This window comes from Pediculus humanus, genomic scaffold (assembly GCF_000006295.1).
Source record: "Pediculus humanus corporis 1103172108293 genomic scaffold, whole genome shotgun sequence".
In the NCBI taxonomy this organism is placed as follows: domain Eukaryota; kingdom Metazoa; phylum Arthropoda; class Insecta; order Psocodea; family Pediculidae; genus Pediculus; species Pediculus humanus.
This window is the reverse complement of record NW_002987862.1, coordinates 537,254-554,849: the sequence shown is the minus strand read 5'-3', so window position 1 is coordinate 554,849 and position 17,596 is coordinate 537,254.

Genomic DNA, 17,596 nt, shown 5'->3' with positions numbered 1-17,596 from the left:
TATATATTGAAGGATTTTATTATTATTATTATTATTCGCCGTATGAAATTACATGGCAAAAGTCGTAAAAAAAAAAAAAAAAAAAAAAAACATTTTTTTTTTTTTTTTTTTTTTATGCAAAAAAAGGGAATTTTCCTTTTTCTTTCTTTTTTTTTTTTCGTTATTTACGGTATAACATTGAAATTGTTCTATCATATCGATTACACAAGTAATTTACTATTCAAAATCCTGGTTTCGATTACTAAATGACATCGAGTTAACTTGAAATTCAATATCACCGCCTTTTTTTAATGTTTGTTTTTCGGCGGGAACGAGAGAGAGAGAAAGAAAGAAAACGATGGAATAAAAAAAAAGTAATAATAATAATAATAATGATCTTGAATTTAAATAAATAAATAAATAAATTTTTTTTTTCGTTTTTTTTTTATTACGATTTTTAAAAACCGTACCGGAATCGGTAAATTATTATTATTATTATTATTATTATTATCATCATTATTCTTATCATTATTATTATTATTGTTGTTACGAAAACGTAATAAAAACGCGAAAAATATGTTTTTAATGTAGTGGTAGGTTTTTTTTTTTTATTAAATACACTATGCTACTTTTGTCGATCGGATTTTTCTTTTTTTTTTTTTTTGTTGTTTTTAAACAAACAAACAAACGAACAAACAAACATAAAAAAAGGTTTTGCTGGTTAAGATGAAGTACAAACGAATGGAAATGAGTTTTTTTTTTTTTTTTAAATTTGAAACAAGGAAAAGCGAATATAGGAAAAAAATGTTTTTTTTTTTTTTTGTGTGTGTGTGTTTGTTGTTGTGGTTGTCGTTGTTGTTTTTTTTTTTCGGTTTTGCTTTATCCTTTTGTTCGGTACCTCCTTTTCCTTGTTTTTCGTTTTAAATTTTTTATTTTTTTTTATTCTTTGTATCTTTTTCCAAAAAATTTTTTTAACGGAATTGATGATCATCGTTGCCATAGTTATCCGTTTCAACGATGAATACAAACGATTTCGAAAAAAAATTTAAAAAACGCAAAAGTTTTAACGTTTAAAAAAAACGCCTCGACGCTAACAACGACAACAACAAACAAACAAATGAAAAAAAAAAAAAAAATCTGTTGGAGTTTGTTAGGTATTGTTATGACACCTAAATAGGAGTGCCATAGTTTCGGGTTCATAAATTATGTGAAATGAATACATGAATTATGGTTGTTCGTATCACATTAGGCACAGTTAAGGTATTATCATTATTATTATTATTATTACTACGTTGCCGCGGCGTAATTCTAATGAATAGATTTTAATTACTAAGTTTTTTTTTTCGGTTCTCGACCGAAAATTCTTTACGTTGATTTGTTTTCTCATCGATTATTTATTATTGATTTTATTACGATTCATCGACGGTGATGATGATGATGATAGCGGTGGTGAGAATTTGAAAAAGGCGTTTTAAAAAAAAAATCCAGCAAGCTGCGTGTGTGTGTGTGTGTGGAAGGGTACACTGTAGAAAATTCCAGGGCAGATGTTTGATTGGACGAAGGGATTAATTAAACCATCCGTTGCGAAGGAAACAGTGTATACATATACATAGGGTGTAGATTGTTGTTAGAAAAAGAGAGAGAGAGAGAGAGAGAGAGAGGGAGAAAAAAAAATCATCCGTTCCATTATTATATTATCCCGAATGTTTTATTCATCGACAAAATTGTGGCAGGAAGTTAACAACTAAACATAATGAAATAAAGACTCGCACGATTTTCACCACCGCCACGAAAACGCTTGTACTACCGGTACAAGGGGTAGTAGGGGTGGTGGTGGTAGTAGTAGTTTTTTTTTTTTTTTTTTATGTAATAAACGAATGAGAATAAAAGAATTTAGTTATACACGTTCATCTGTCAGTCCGTTCGAATCCGAATATTATTCAAAACGCATGAATACCTTACGATTGTTTAAATTTCTATATAATTGAAAACCTTTTTTTTTTTTCAAATGTCATCAATGCGTCAAAAAATTTATGTTAATGTATTCACACGCATACGAACCCGCAATCGATTCTTTAGGTGTATGTATATTTTTAAAAAAGTAAAGGCAATTAGCCTTGTACATAATTTTTATGTACGCTGCTGCTGTTGTTGCTGCCACGACGTCCTTGTGTTTTTAGTATCCATAGCAAACGCCTTTTTTTTTTTTTTTTTTTTGAAAAATAAATTTATTTTATTATTCGTCAGATAACTTTTTCTACAGACATCACACGACTGACTGACAAGAATTTTTTTTTTTTTTTGTTATTCGTTAGTGACAAGAGTAAAAGAAAAAGGAAAAAAAAAAGGGGGCAAATTTAATTTCAAGGGTGAAGGGGTTTATATATATATACGAAATTGCAATGGTTCCATAAACTGTTTCCTGTTTGTTGTTGTGTAGGAGTTTTTTTTTTTTTTGTTCGATTTAAATACGGGGGGTTAAATCCTTTATGCCTTTTTTTTTTTTTTACTAGGGGGTAGTTTTGATATGAAAAAGGGATGATTTTTTTTTTTAAAACGGGACTTTAGTGAGTCTAAAAAAAAAAAAATGGAATACTTTCGAATTGTATAAGAAAAAAAGAAAATATTTAAAAAAAAAAAAAAAAAACGACGAGTTGAAAGGTTATTCTTTTCTTGGCAGTTTTATAGTTTTTATTCGTGGCCCACGGTTTTAGCTGTGGCACTATTCTGGCACATATCCAAAGCCTAATTTTGTCAACCCCTTAACGACGACAGCTTTCTCTCCTCTCTCTCTATCTCTCTCTCACTCTCTCATTCTTCCGACTTTGTCTTTTTTTTTTTTTTTTTCTTCTTCTTCTGATCCGGTCGTCAACATCTCACACGCACACGCACGCACACATCTAGGCATATATAATTTTTATTTGTGAAAGACACAAACCATACGCCATGACACTTTAGATTTGTTATAAGCCAAGGTGACATAAAATTATAGGAGTTTTAAAAAAAAAAAAAAAAAATTGACATGTTTGTGGGAAAGCACATTCTTTGACATTCCTATTAGATTTTTTTTTTTTTTTTTTGACTAATAATAAAAAAAAACGACAGCAATTTTTTTTTTTTTTTTCTGGCAAAAATTTTCACCGGGCGAAAATTATTTATTTTTTGGCCCCCCTTTTGATTTTTTTATGTTCTGGCAAAATTTATATTTTTTAAAATACACCTTAGGGTTCTCTTATATATTGAGGGTAAGTAAAAAAGTATATAAGGTATATAAAATAGTTTTTTTTTTTTTCCCATTTGCGTTTAAATAAAAAATGCAATATAACCTTTTTTGTTTGTTTGTTTGTTTGTTGTACGAGTTGTTTTTTACGTGAGAAACCCTCTAAACTCTTTTTTTTTTTTTTACGACTTTGAAAATAGTTTTTAAAAGGAAAACAATTTGATTTTTATTGATTCCTCATCATAATATGATTCCCATAAGACTACGGTCCGTCCACGACAGTTATTTCGTATGCTGTTTGTTGTTTGTTAGTTTTTTTTTTTTTTTTTTTCGTACTCAATTATCACTCATCGAATTTTTTTTTATTTTTTTTTATAACGGAACGTACGTGTCGATTTGAATTTTACTCATTCTTTTTGTTGTTTGTCGGTGTGATGAATGATCATCGAGTTGGGAAAGTGGTAATAGAAAGAATGAAAAAATCAATGTTGCCAACAAAATTCACATCTACGATATTTATTAAATTAAGTGTTAATATCTATTTTTTAAAACAAAAAAAAAAAAAATTTTTTTTCTTTTTTTTTCTTTATCTACGCGCACGACAATTTGCTACTACCTGAAAAAAAAAGAAAAAAAAACAATTAGTTAAAATATTAATAACCTAAAATATATATTTCCATTAAATATTTTTACACCTGTTGGTAATAAAAACATATATTTTATTATCATTATCATTATTATTATTATTATTATTATTATTATTATTATTATTTCCCTCTTTTTTATTTATTTATTTATTTATTCGAAAATCTGAATTGATTTTTTTTCTTTTTCTTTTTTTTTTCATTTTCTATAAATAGAATCGATTAGTTTTCTATTTTAAGAAAATCTATCGAATATATTATTCGTAACGAACGTAATAAAAAAAAACAACAACAACAATAATAATAATAATAATAATAATAATAATAATAATAATAATAATTAAGTTTTTAAAAAATTTGTGGTGGTGACGACGACGACGACGACGAGAACGAGGACGACGACATTTTGTTTTTTTTTTTTTTTTTTTTTTCATTCAGTTCAATTTTCTAACTAATTTATTATTCATAGATCGTTATTATTATTATTATTATTATTATTATATATTTATACAAACGATTTTAACGAAGGGAGATTAAATATTATTATTATTATTGTTGTTGTTGTTTGTGCAAAAGTCGACAACCGATAACTTTATATTACTACTTCACAATATCATCGTTTATTTGGATTAAGTTTAAAAAAAAATATTGTGTGTTGTTATTATTATTATTATTATTTACTCTGTTGTTTGTTGTTTTAATCGTTCGTGTTTGTTTTTTTGTTTTTTTTGTTGTTGTTGTTGTTGTTATTGTTGTTGTTATTATTTTGATTTGAATTAAAATTAAAAAAACATGAGCTTTGATTGTTTAATTGAGTCCGGAAATGATTATTTGATTTTTATATTATGATCATCGTTTCAACATTCAACAAACCAGAAAATTTTTTATACTTTTTAATTATCATTATTATTATTATTATTATTATTACTATTATGTGCTATAGATATAGCAGAGTGAGGAGGAAAGGGAAAGAGACGGGGAAAGGGGGAGGACAGAATGGAAATTTCTAGAAAAAAAAAATTGTTTTCTTTTTTTTCTTGATGAAGTAATAAAAAAAAAAAAAAATTTTTTTTGTATCGATTGAAGAAGAAATTTTTTTTTCTTTCTTTTCTTTCTTGGCTCGTCTTGTCATTTCTATTTTGATTTTAGTTTCTTTTTACACGACGATCTCTCTCTCTCTCTCTTTTTTTTTCTTTCTCGTTTCCATCCATTCTCCATTAAAAAAAAAAAAAAAAAATTTTTTTGTGTGTGTGTTTAAAAATATTATTCAGAACCGTATTTAATCCATTCAAACAAACAAAAAAGTTTTGCGTTTTGTGTCTGCTGTGGCTTCCCTCTTCTTCTTCCACGTCAAATAAACGTGGCATTAGTTCGATTAAATCGATTTTTGAATACAATCGAAATCTCAATTGGTTTTTTCATCAAACGATAAAATTAAATTTTTTTTTTCTTTTTTTCGATTCTTTAAAAAAAAAAGTAGTTTATTTATTACCACGAAACAAAAAAAAAAAAGAATTCTTCGAGTTGTTAAATACACGACGGAAATAATACCTGAGAATCTTTCACCTTATTATTGTTGTAATTTAAACAATTTATTCTTCTTGTTTACCAGACAAAACGGAGCTAGCGAACGAGGGAACTACAGCCAAGATATAAATGATATTATTCATGGGATCATTGTGTAAAAGTGTTCTTTTTCCACGTCTTTTTGTGTGTTACGCTCTCGTAAATTCTTTATCTTATGGTTTTAATCTATCTTATCCTTCCTGATGACTTGCATTGTCTTTCTGTGGTTGTTTCTTTTCTTTATTTTTGTTTTAAAACATATTTCTAGGTTTGTATCGAATTCATATAAACGTTCAAAAGAAAGAAAAAATTTGATTGTTGTTGTTGTTTTAATTCTTCTGCTGTCGTTTTATTAATTTTTTAAATATGGCGGGCGGCAAATTGGTATTTTTCTTTTTTATTAAAAAAAAAAAAAGCGTTTTATTAAAGTCAAATTTATTTTGTGATTATTATTATTATTATGACGGTGTGTTGTTGAATGAAATTTTTCCGACGTGGTTTTTGGCATACGACAGCCTTGACCTTTCATCGATTTTTTTTTTTTTTTTTTTATTCTGTCGCATTAAAAGGTTTTAAAGTTGTCAAAATCAGACATCACGAGATGTAATTAATAATATTCGCAGCAGCAGCAACAGCACCAGCACCAGCTGCAGCTGAAAATTTTCGTTAATCAATCGATCAACGTGTCCGTAGAAAAAAAAATAAAAAATTTCACATTTCGGTTACTATATGTAAATAAATAAATTTTTTTTCTTTCGTTACGACGGTCGGATCGTTGTTGGGTTTGTTATCATCATCGTTTGTTTGTTTGTTTTGTTTTGTTTGTTTCAATGAGTTTTTTTCATAAAGTTTAAAAAATTTTTAATTAAGGGATGTGATTTTAATAATATGATAAGAATCGATCACCGTGTTTGTTGTCGTTGTTGTTGTTCTTTTAATTAAAAATATTTCCGAGAAAATTTTCAGGTACGACCGTCCAAATTTAAATTAGGCTAAAGGAAAAAAAAAAAACGCGTGGGCGAAAATATTTTTTTAGTTTTAATTCATTCGATGGATATTTTTTTTTGCGCGCGCGTATCGTGATAATAATAATAATAATAATAATAATGATAATAATAATAATAATGATAATAATAATAATAATAATAATGATAATAATAATGATAATAATAATAATAAAACGTTAGTTTTAATGGCGTCGTAGAAAGACAATAAAAAAAAAACAAACATTTTTTTTTTTTTTTTGAATAAATCGGCCAAAAGTTTTATGAATTTTCCGGACGATTTGTTTCATTTTTTTTTTTTTTTCATTTAATAAACAAAAATAAATTAATTTCGTTAAAAAGATTTTTTTTGTTGTTTCAAAATGGCGGCGACGAGAAAAAAAAACCAAATTATTATTAACAAATTCCTTTTTTTTTTTATCTTTTGTCTAATGTAATCGAATTCGTATACGATTCTAATTACACGTTCGTTTCTGGACGAACAATTAGATCCACTTTTTGTTTTTATACGTAAAAAAGAAATTTTAAATGTTAGAAACACAAAAATTGTGTTTTTTTTTTGGAGATAAAATATTAGTTGATAAAATAATAATAATAATAATAATAATAATAATCGTATGATTTTGTAGACAAACAAACAAACAAAATAAAAGTAGAAGTTTTTTACACGTTTTTGAAATTTAAAAAAAAAAAAAAAAAACAATTTTTTGTTTTAGTTAACACAACTATCACAACATAATAAATCATATTTCATTGAGACTAATTATATCCGGAGAATCGTTCGTTGTGTTTTGTGTTTGTTGTTGTTGTTGTTGTTGTTGTTGCGTGATCAAAACACAATTTCATTTTTTTTTTTTTTTTTTTTTTTTTTTTACGAACAAACACACATCAAACCTGTTTTCGTGTTTGCGTATATATATATATTTATATTTAAATATTAAATGACATGATTTAGTTGAATTATATTAAATTGTTTGTATAAAAAACAAACAAACAGACAAACGAACAAACAATTGTTACGTTAATTTTTTTCTTTTTAATTCAATCACAGGTGCGTCGAAAGGTATATTTTTTAACACTTTTTTAATAATATTTTTACATGTCATTTGGTTTTTAAAAAAAAAAAAAACTGGAAATGTAAAAAATTTATCCAGGTACGAATTGTTTCCCTCTCCTCTCTTCTCCTCCCCCGTCGAAAAGTTTTTGTTAGGTTTTTATTAATGTTTATCATTATTATTATTATTATGAAAACATTGAGTTGGAAAAAACATGCGACAAAATATAATCATTTGAGAATTTTTTTTTTTTTTTGGTTTTTGTAAAATTATTTAGAAAAGTTAACGCCCTTTTTGTACAGGTGGGTGGGTGGTTATAATGATGAAGTTGACTTTGGGCGTTAAGAAAAAATCTTACGCAACGTTCGATTTTTTTTTTCTTTTTTTTTTTTCGAAAAGAAAATTTAAATTGCAAAGTTTTCCTTGGAAATTTATTATCTCTCTCTCTCTCTCTTTTTTTTTAAGACGAGAATTTTTTTTTTTTTTTGAGGTATTCATAAAATTATTGAAATTGTGAGAAACAAAAAAAAAAAAATATATTCATGGCTGTCAAAGTTAAAGACAAAGACAGAAAATAAAAGAGAGAGAGAGAGTGTGTGAGAAGTATCGGAATCGGTTAAGGTTTGAAAAAAAAAAAAAAAAATGTTCGACACCTTTTCACCTTGCAAATTAAATTTTTTTTTTTTTATTGTTCGGTTTGAAAAAAAAAAAATTCTTTTTATTCTTCTTCTTCTTCTTCGGAGAAGAATTCAAAAATGTAAAACTCCGCCATCAATTTTCATTAAGAGGAGAGAGAGAGAGAGAAAACAATAAGAGTTGCATTTCACCATGTTCGCCATCTTAACCAACCATTTCATTCTATTAATTTACCGATGATCATGATAATGATTCGCATATACTACAAATTTTTAAGGTTCGGCCGGTTTTTTTTTTTTCTCGTATGTTTCCATTACCTAAAGGTAAAACCATTAAACCGTTTTTTTTTTTTTAGCGTTATTAAAAGAGAGAGAGAGAGAGATGAAGGTATATACCATAAACTAATGCATCCGTTTGCCCGTCCGTACATACACGAATGAAAAACGATCCTAAATGAACGCTCGTGTGCGTGAGTGCGTGAGTGAGTGCGTGCGCGCAAACGGAAAATGAGTCAAAAAAAAAAAAAAAATTTTTTTTTGTTTTGTTGCGCTCATTGTAATGACTTAAAGTAATTTTTTTTTTTAAATTTAAATTTAAATTTAAATTAAGATCTTATCAATGGTTTTTTTTAAAAAAAATTTTAACCTTTTGATAAGAATCATGTTGAAGTTTTATTTTTATTTTTATTTTTATATTATTTAAACTTATTAATTAACATTTTTAACAACAAAAAAAAAATCAGGTTTTGAAATCGAAGAATGTCGGGGTTCTAGAATAGTCGGTGTGACGTGGTTATTTTTTTTTTTTTCTTATTAAAAATGGTTTTTCCAATTAAAAACAAAAATAATAATAATAATGAAATTATTTATTCACGTGATAATTGTATATTGAAATCTATTTAACAAACACGCGCACGTTAAAACAAAAAAATAAAGCTACAAACAAACAAACAAACGCACAAACACACACACACACACATGGGAGAATGACAAACGCTAAATTTATTTTTAAAGTTTTAAATGTCTTTTTTTTTTTTTTTGCCGGGATTCCTCCTTTTCTCTCTCTCTTTCTTTCTTCTTTTTCTAACATTATATAAATCATTCGAAAAATAGATTTAGAAATTTTTTCTTCTGCTTCGACGTTTTCTAGTTTTTTTTTTTTAACAGTTTCTCCCCATAATTTTGTATAAAATGGTGGCTACCCCAAATGCCAGATTGTTTTGTTTATTTTTAACTTTCTTGATGGTGTCAAATGATCCTTTCCATTAAGTGTCAAAAAATCTATTCTCTCTCTTTCTCTCGCTCTCTCTCTCTCTCTCTTTTTTTTTAGAAACTTTTAGGCGTGTTTTTTTTTTTTTTTTACTTCGGCAATAACTCAACGTTTCATCTGGTTGTTTCTCACATAATCTCGAAATATATATATTAAAAAAAAAAAAAAAAAAATCCCAACTCCTAATTATAAATTCTTATGACTTTTTCAAACCGTCATTTAATTATTATTATTATCATCATCATCATCATCATCATCATCATTATCATTCAGAATGTGCGTGTGCGTGTGTGTATCGATCAACGTTTCGTTTAATTGACAGTTTTTTTTTTTTTTTTTTTTTTTGGCACGATCTCGAATCGATTTCGATTTTTATTTTATTTTAAAATGGTCGTTGACATTTTTTTTGTTTTTTCATCATCATTTTTCTTATTAAAATTTTTTACTTATTCCGACCCTGAAATCCACACACACACACACACACACGCATCATTCTAACCTTCGCATCGTATATTATGTGAAATAAAAATTGTAAACGTGTATGAATCAATTTAGAAATATAAGGGTGAGATCAGGTGAGAAAAATTCTGTTTCGTTCGTCGTTCACCCCTGCACCAACAGGGATTTGGGAATATTATACGTAATAGGGAGTGATAATAAAAAAAAAAAAAGGCGGCAGGACCGAAAGGAAAAATGATAAAATAATAATAATAATAATAATAATAATAATGAGATTTTAGGGGTTTTTTTTTTTTACCTCCTCTTTGGGTGGCGTTATTCGTAAAACTTTTTCCAAGTTTTTTCTACTCGTTTTTCTTCCTTGTTTTTTTTCTTTCTTTCCATCTCTCTCTCTCTCTATCTCTCTCTTTTTCATTGTTTGTTGTCGTTAAATTTTTTTTTTTTTTTTTTTTTCAACCAATGAGAAAACGAATAAAAAATTCAAAATTTGAATTTTATGAAATGAATTGTTTTCTTCTTTCTTATTTTTCCCTTTTTTTTTTTTGTTACTCGTGAGATGGAAATTTTTTATTTTACGACAGACGTCAGTCTTTTTTTTAAACATTTACAATAAAAAAGAGAGAGAGAGAGAGAAAGTCGGTAAAAAAAATTTTTTTTAATATAAAATTTACATTCAACAGTTGACACTTTATTTTTTTATTTTGTGGTAAAAATATTTTACTTTTTCTTATTCTTTTTAACTTATCCTTCTTTCATCTCTCTCTCTCTCTCACTCACTCACTCACTCACTCAGGTTTATCCCATCGGAGAAAAAAAAAAATTATTAATAATAATGATAAAAGAAAAAGAAAAAAAATTCATTCATTTAACTCGATCGGTAGGTTTTTATCCGGGTTTGGTAACAATGAAAGGTTTTGTAAACCTGTTCACACGACAAAACAAAAACAAAACAAACCTTACAAACACAAACAATTTTTTTTTTTAAATGAAAACCTCGTTAGACTGATACGCTGATAACATCTTCCTGTTTTATAGACACTTTTTTTTTTTGTGAAACGTATTCTAAAAAAAAAAAAAAGAAAAAAAAATCTAAAAATATAAGAAAACAAAAATAGATTTTTATATATTTAAACGAGATACATCGAAGATTTGTTAAAAGTTTTTTTTTTTCAAGTGTCATTAGATTTTATTAAATTATTTTTAGGTTTTTTTTGTGGTTGTTGTGCGTGCGTGCGTGTGTGTGTGTGTCTTTTATTTAATACGTGACAAACAAACAAAGGAATAATAATAAAAATAAAAAAAATTATTATTTTATGTCGTGGTTTTAGAAAATAATTCGCGGGTGATTTTCTTATTTTCACCTTTTTTTTTTTTTATTATTCTATTACCACTTTCGTTTTTTTTTAAAAGGGAAAATATTTTATCTAGCGTGTATAAATCCTTTTTAAAAGAAAAATAATGAGGTCTGAGGGGTATTCGAATAGTAATTGAGCAGCCCCAACTTTTTGTAAAAATAAATCCTATTACAGACCCATTTGGGGCATTTTTACCCTCTTTTCACCGCCGCCCCCACCGCCACCGCCGACGTCATCATTCCCTTCATCCAACTCCCCCGGGCTCCCATCATTCTCGTTTGTTTTCCTTTGTGGGAAATCTTTGTTTCTTTCCTTTCCTTTTTTTTTTTTTTTTAATATTGTCTTTGATCCGTGGCAATTATTCGGTCATTGTGCTTGTCAACCGACCGACGTACCACGTCTAGGAAAGAACAAACACGCGTGAATAGAAAAACGATTTGGGATTTGTCAATTGTTTGAAAATTTAATAAAGAATAGAAGGCGGTGGTGGTGGTGGTGGTGAAAGGTGGTATGATGCGTCCGTCGGATTTTTAAAAATCCTAACAAAAAAAAAATAATTTTTTATCAATTTGATTTGTTGTTTCGAAACATTTAGAAAAACAAAAAAAAAAAAAAACGTGGAAGAAGAAGAAAATGACGTTACGCCACGTAACCGCCATAAATTTATAATAATAAAAAATATTATAAATGATTGTTTGTCGTTTGATGTATCGATTGAAAAAAAAAACGATTTAATGTTTGTTTATTCGATCATTATTTTACTCGTACACACCATATAGGGCGTTTACAAACGACGACAACAAACACAACAACAACAAACAACCCTCGATATTTTTTTCTCTTACCTTTTCTACCAAAAAAAAATTTTTTTTTTTTTTTTTGCTCTTGAATATATTTAAAAATATGTTTACCGCATAAATTTAAATTTTTGTTTGTTTTTGGTAAACAATAAAGAAAAAAAAGAAAAAAAATTTTTTAGCGAACGTTAAACTCATTTTTTTTTTCTTACGGGTTTTACGTTTTTCGAATTCCGGAGAATATAAAAAAAAAAAAATTTTGGAATTCCATAAAATAAAAAGAAACATGGAGAAATTATCTTATAACAACATCTTTGGAACGTTTTACTTAGACAAAATGAGTAATGCATGATATTATGTCTTCTACCCCTCGTAACACTTTAACAAGCGGTATTCTATTTCACCGTATCTGGAATAATACAAAAAAGAAAAAGGGAAGGGTAAAAGGAATGAAAGAGATAGATAGAGAGAGAGAGGGGAGAAAAGGGAGGCAGGGGTAAAAAAAAAAGTGGGAGAAGAAAGAGAAGGCACGAACGTGATGAATGCGTCCCAGTTGGAACGTCACAGGTAAACTTAAAACTACCCCATCTTCACATCCTCAACTAATAAAGCTTACTTTTAAAATTTCCAATTTATCTTTTTTTTCTTTCCTCCATTTTCTCTCTCTTTTCTTCTGCTGCTGGAGTTTTTTTTTTTTTTTTATATTAAGGAACTGGATAAAAATGTCTTTCACGTTACGTATTGATTTTTTTTCCCGTTGTCTGTGCGTTTCATTTCCCTTTCCTGTTTTTAACTAAACAAAAAATTAATTTATTTTATTTATTTTTGTTTTTTTTAGGTAAGTTTAATACAATCGATTCCGAAACGATTTAAAATTTAAAAAAGCGCGCCAAAATTTAAAAGTTTTGAAACATAGACACATTCAACTCATCAGGTTTGTCAATCAATTTTTTTTTTTTAACCGCGAGCCTTAGAAAACGGTCACGAAATTATATTCCAAAAAATTTCGAATTTTATTTTTAGATATAAAACTCATCCTTATAAAAAAAAAAAAATTCCAGTTTGTCTTCTGCTTTGCCAGATTAAAAATTATATATATATTTTATGACGTAATAATTTTTATTAATTTTTTTATTTTATTTAATTCGCCATCTTAGAGGGAGAGTGAGGGGTGGGAGAGGGAGAGGGGAAGGGGAGGAAAGAGTATGCGGATGTGATATTATAGGAAGTCATATTTTATGGATTTATCTATTTTATTTTTAATTGAAATGATATTTTTGATAAGAAGAAAGATGCTGAGTAAAAAGATTGTTCGCATCTATGGGATTTAACTCAATAAAAAATGATAAATTATTTATATAAAAAAAAAGAAAAAGAAAAGTTTCGATACAATGTAAAGAGAAAGAGAGAGAGAGAGAAAGGAAGGAAAGGAAAAGGAAAAAAGGAAAAAAAGGAAACCACGGAAACCGGTTATGTTATTTGATGAAAATTTTTGCTAAATCAGACAAAAAAAGAAAAAAGAAAAATTTTTTTTATTTTCGACTACGGGTTACAAAAAGGAAAAAGGAAAAAAGGAGATCAATTTTTGTTCCCTTTCCTACCAGTTAAGGATAAAAAGAGGGAGGATGATGATGATGATGAAGGAGGAGGAAGAAGGAAAAGGAGATGGAGAATAAGAAGAGAAAAAGAAGACAAAAAGCAATTTTTAAGCTAAAAAATAATAAAAGGCATTGTGGAACGTTGCAAGACTATCAAGTCATAAAATTTCAATCCCTTCGCTTTCTCTAGCGCGATAAATCACTGCGACAAATTTAATTATCCTGCTATCTCAGATAAGAGACAGTTTGGTTGGTACAGAGTGCAGCATCACAGAGGAAAAATATCTACTCAGTTTTCTTTTTGGTCGCCATTTTCATTTTTTTTTTCTCTTTTTTTTTCAACTTTCATTCTCTCTTCGTTTTTATTTTTTTTGTTACATGAATTTAAAAACAAAGAGTGAGAGAGAGAGGGAGAAGGGAGAAAACAGGACGTGAGAGAGAGAGTGAGAGAGAAAGAGAAAAGGAAAAAACTAAAAAAATTTTTTTTTTTTTTAAAAAGTTTGCGTGAGTTTTTTTATTTATATGTGTGCATGCCTGTGTGGAAATGTGTTTGTTGTTGTTGTTGTTGGTGATAGCCTAGCCATGACGACGACCACGAATTTTTAATCTTTTTCTTTTTTCCTCCAGCATCTTTTTTTTAAAAAAAAAAAAAAAAAAAAACTTTTGAATGATGCCGATTAAAGTAACCAATCCATGTATGCACCGGACCTGCTCGAAGGTACAATTATCTTACTCTCGAAAGTTAAACTAACCCTTTATCACAATGGTCGTTATTTTTGACCCACCTTCAAACAATCATGGAAAAAAAAAAGAGAGAGAGAGAAAGAGAGAGGTGGAGAATTTGAATCGATTATTGAATTATTCATACGGATACTCTATTAACCGTCAAAAAGTTTGTTATTGAAAAAAAAAAAAAAAATTGAATTTTGTTAAGCGAAATAAATGACAGAATGAAAACGAGGGAAAATTTTTAATAATGTAAATAAATAAATAAATAGTCTATAATTAAAAATCAAGTCGACAGTCTATTTCTAAAACCACGGACGCCACCATCGTCACCACCATCGTCACCGCCACCACCACCACCGTCAACTTTTTAATCTTAGAAAATGGATTTTAATCCGGGGGAACAATGACACTCGACATACGCGACCCCAAAAAAAAAAAAAGTTTTTTTTCATTTGACCACATGATGAAAATTTTTTTGTATTGTGTTTGTGTGTGTTGACAATTATTGTTATTCGCATAATTTGTTTTTTTTTTTTTTCTTTTTCCCCATTGTTACCCGAACGTTTATTCTAATTCCACGATTAAATTTTAATAGATTTATTAAAAATGTGGTTTTTAACAAACAAATCGCGAATGATTGATACAAAAAGAAAAAACGTCGGAAAAGTTGTGGCAAAAAAAAAAAAGAATTCATGTTATTTTTGACGGACAAGTGAGTTAAATGTATATATATATATATTTACTTTCGACGGAAATGGGAGCATCCATACTATTACTGCCACGACATGTGCTAGAAATTAACCATTTATAAATTAATGTTGGATTTTTTTTTTTTTTTTTTGCGTCGAGTAAAATTTAAAAAAAGAAGAAGAAGAAGAAATTTTCTATCTCGTTCATTAAAACGATATTTATTTTAAAAATAAAAAAAAAAAATTCTTAAATTCGTGGCACATCGCCAGAGGATCGCGTTTGACGTGGCACGATTCACGACGAAAATTTAAAAAAAAAAAAAAAAAAAAAAACTTAGCGGGGACGCGAGAACGGAGACTGAAGAGGAGAAGGAAGGGAAAAAATAAGGAAAGCAAACGCGCCAAGGGAAATCGGAAAAAGCAAAAAAAAAAAAAAAAAAAAAAAACTATTTTCCAGTTTTGACAGCTACACATGTAAATCTTTGTAATTTTTGGCACACGACCGTTCGGTACCCACGTTCATAAACAGAAATTTGTGCGTGCGTACGTGCGTGCGTGCGTGAGTGAGTGTGTAAGCCACCCTCGAGGCCGAATATTTCGTCGCCGCTCCCGCCGCCGCCGCCGCCATTCTCCCTTTTGTTGTTGTTTTCAAACGTCAAATACAGATTACCAATTATTATTATTATTATTGTTAATCAGAACGGACGTTCGATCGGTTTCGAATGAACGTTTGAATAATAATAATAATAATTACAATTCGCATGAATGATGCGTCGTTTTACTTATTTATTTGTTTGTATATACATTTTAAAAGAAAAACATTCACCCCCGTGGGAAGGGAGGAAAGGGGGAGAAAGGGGAGTAATGAAAAGGGGATTACGGTGAAAATTAATGTTAATGAAAATTTTTGTTTTTTTTTTTTTTTTTTTTTTTCACGAACACTCTGTATATATATATTTTAGTTATAATTTAAAAAAAAAAAGGAAAGAAAAACGTTTTTACGGGGAGGGGGGGAAACTTCAATTACTCTGTTTTTCCTTTTGCCCTAATATTTTTTTCATAGATTTAAACGTCAAATCCAGATGTTCGGGGGTTGATATTTACTCACTTTTTCAATTATCTCTACAATTTTTTTTTTGTTCTTCGATAATTCCAGTCCTGGAAAATTTTTCTTGCTTTATTTTCCTTTTTTTCCTTTTTTTTTTTAATTTTCCGTATTTGAAATGAAAGAAAAATAATGATAATAACGATTCGATCGTAGTTACTAACTAACTCCAAAAAAAAATCGATTCGTTTTCGATTTATATATTATTTTTCCAAGGAATTTTCTAGAATTTTAAGGGGTGGTGAGGAGGAGGAAAACGAGAAGGAGAATGAGAGGGAGGGGAAGGAAATAATTAGAAATTAATTAAAAATTTAATTTACGTTAAAAAAATAGGAAAAAAAAATTCACGCGGATATAATTATCTCGATGGATAATTAAAAAAGAAAAAAAAATGCAAAATTTTGCATTTTCATTCATTATTATTATTATGACTATCATTATCATCATTATTATTTTTTCTCTTCAATTACCTTAAATGAATATTTAATATAAATATATGGAAATTTCCAGAACATTTTTTTTTAAAATTTAAAATTCGAAGCAGAAGATTTTTTTTTTTTTAAATTTATTTTGCGCACAACCCGAAATCGATTTAATAACGAAACTTATTATTATTATTATTATTATTATTATTATTATTATTGCTTAACATAAACCGTTTGTTGTTTGTTTGTTTGTTAGCTTGTTTTCTTAAGTAATAATAATAATAATAATAATTTATTAAAAACAATAAAAAATCTCGTTTTATTATTTCACCATAAAAAAAAAAAAAAAAATTATCAAGTTGTACATACGTTAAATCGTCTTACCGAATAATTTTTATTACTCGTTTAATTACTCGAATAACAATTAATTAATTTATTAATTTTTTTTTTTTCATCATTTACATGCGTATAAGTAATTCTAAAAAAAAAAAAAAAAAAATGGCGTCCACAGTAATTTTTTTTTTTAATTTTATTTTATTTCAAACGACGTGCCCTAGAAAAAAAAAAAAATTTTTTTTTTTTTTTATTTATTTATATTCGTGTGAGTAAATTTAATCAAGTATTTACGAGTTTTAAGTAGCTGATATGGATAAGAACGGTTAATCCTAAAAGTGATAAGACGGGTCATTAGAATAATACCTGACTCGTAAAATAAAAAAAAAATAAAAAAAAAAAATGTATATAATTTAACTTACACGCGCGTTTGTTGCAACGTACTCATATTCACGCCACATTTTATACGAAATAAATTCTCGCGAGAAAAGGGTTTTTTTTTTTTTTGATTTTATTTATTAGGGGATTTCTCGTTGAATTTTTAATTAATTAATTATTATTATTATTTTTATTATTATTATTATTATTATTATTATTATTATTATTATTTCGGTTAAGAAACTTTAAAAATTTTTTATGTTTTCAAATGTTGGCAATTTAAAAAAAAAAAAAAAAAAAAAAAAAACAAAAAACGAGGGAAATTTTTCCGGTGCGTGTGTGTGTGTGATGTCAC